This window comes from Octodon degus, unplaced genomic scaffold, assembly GCF_000260255.1.
Source record: "Octodon degus isolate 3935 unplaced genomic scaffold, OctDeg1.0 scaffold00021, whole genome shotgun sequence".
Lineage (NCBI taxonomy): Eukaryota > Metazoa > Chordata > Mammalia > Rodentia > Octodontidae > Octodon > Octodon degus.
In genome coordinates this window covers 623,494-625,701 of record NW_004524597.1, presented here as the reverse complement: position 1 = coordinate 625,701, position 2,208 = coordinate 623,494, and the positions used below count along the sequence as shown (strand labels likewise).

At 41.4% G+C, this 2,208-nt stretch overlaps 1 protein-coding gene across 9 annotated transcripts in view; it reads left to right on the top strand.

Moving 5' to 3' along the window:
• Clec16a (C-type lectin domain containing 16A) overlaps positions 1-2,208 on the top strand; it is a 235,044-nt gene that overhangs the window by 181,156 nt on the left and 51,680 nt on the right. The gene's annotated exons all lie outside the window — the stretch shown is intronic.

Here is a 2,208-nt window from a genome sequence, read left to right as displayed (position 1 = left end):
TTCTCAAGCGGGTGCAAGATGGTCTCACCCATGCTGCACCTGGGCTGGGACCTATGTGTGCATGTTAAATCACACTATTCTAAACTTTGCTTTTCCTCACTCACTAGACTATCTTGGAGAGCTGGCCATGTCAGTTCATGCCGACTTGCTGGTATGACTAATCCAAAGCATGTTTGCCTGGAGCCCCATTGACTGTTCTCAACCTTTTCTCTTTCCAAACAGTCCTGCTGCAGATGGAATTGTTCTTAATTCCTTGTACACTTGGGCGGGATTTCCCTACGCTAACCAGAAATTGTGATGTGCCTATTTTAAGCATTAACAAGTACTGCCAATTTACTCTCTGTAATGATTGATAAGAATTCCCTTTTCTTAACTCCCTGCACTGTAAAGACAGGCTCTGTATTGCCAAACACTAAGTTGGAGCTTGGGGTTTTATAAATGTTTATCAATGATGCTTGGCAGATTCCAACAGGCAGTGAATGAAACAAAGCACAGGAGGTAGAGAAGTCTTCCAGTTCACATCCCTGCCATACCTGTGGTCCCTGAGTTTTTTGCAAGCATGTTTTAGCCTGGGACTTGCCCTCTTTTGAAGCAGTCCACTTCCTTGGTATGTAGTTCTAGATTCTGGCTAGATCTTACTGGGGCTGATCTGCCTCCGCCTTGCTGTGGCACAACCCACTGACTGTGTCTTGCCATCCATGGGAACCACCCACATATTTGAAGACCCTGAAGCAACCTCTTCTTTTTTTCTTTCCCCCTCTTCTTTTTCAGGATCTTCCTTTGTAACAATATCTTTTACAGAGGGCAGGGAGAGATTTAGGAGGATCTTTCACTTAAAGACTCCCATACAAGACATTGTCCATTAGAAGACCTACACTTCTTATTTGTCAAGGCTTATGATTAATTTCCTTTAGAATTTAGTGTCAGGAAAGTGTTTTTCTCCTCTGGAGGATTAATAGATGCCATCCATGAGACAACCAAAGCCACATGAACCTCTTTTCTCGTTTGGTCATATTCCAGTGCTGACACTTTTCAGCTGTTACTATGCACCTCCTCCCTGCTAACACCTCCTCTAGTCCTCACAGCCATGCTGACACAGCCAGTGTTTCCAGAGAGCCAGCACCAAGGGCTGTGCCTATAAACCAGCTTCCTGCCTAGGCCTCCCTCAGCGCTTTCCCACCTGTCACAATATTTCTGACCTTTGTCTCTCTCCTGTCTAATGCTTTTATCTCCCATCACCTTGAACCTTCATGGGAGCACCATTCTTTCTGCAGAAATCCATTCTGACATCTTTTTTATTAGACATGCTAGATGTCAGTCTCTTCTCAACTTTTCACATGAAGCTTTTTTTTTATTATTAAGTTTATTGGTACAGTCTAGATATACATAATGATCACATTCCTGGGGGATTTGTACCTGTATCTTCTTTTCCCATCCCCCTCCAAGCTCTTTCCCTTCTTATTTACAAAGCTTTGTTTCCATTTCATCCTTCTTTTCTCTTTTATTTTCCCTTCCTTCTCCCCCTCCATCCAGTTCCCCTTTCCTTTTGAACAATTTCTTCCTATTTCACAGTACCTACTATCCATTTTGGTTCTTATTTACACTTTTAATTTCTCATATTAGTGAGACATTGTGGTATTTACATGTATGTCTGATTTATTTCACTTAAGAGTATGGTCTCAAGGCCCATCCATTTAGCTATAAATGTGTCCAGTTTATCCTTATTTTTGGCAGAGTAGTAGTCCATTGTATAAAAAAATCTGCATCTTTTTTATTCATTCATCAGTTGATGGGAATTTGGACTGTTTCCAAGATTTAGCTATTACAAACTGTGCTGCTGTAAATATCAACACACATATATTACTGTGGTATGATGCCTTTAATTCTTTTGGGAAAATACTAAGTGGGGAATAGCTGGGTCAGATGGAACCGCATCATTGGTCACTTAAAGAATGCAAATTAGAACAATGCCAAGATTCCATCATGCTCCAGAAAAAAATGGCTGTTACCAAGAAATCGACCAATAGCAAATACTGGTGGGGCTTTAGGAGGACAGGAACCCTTCTCAACTGTTAGTGGGAGTGCAGACTAGTGCAGCCACTGTGGAAATCAGTATGGAGATTCCTCAAAACACTAGAGCTAGCGGACTCATTTGACCCAGCTGTTCTCATACTTAATATCTTCCCAGAAGTTTTCTTAAAATTTTTT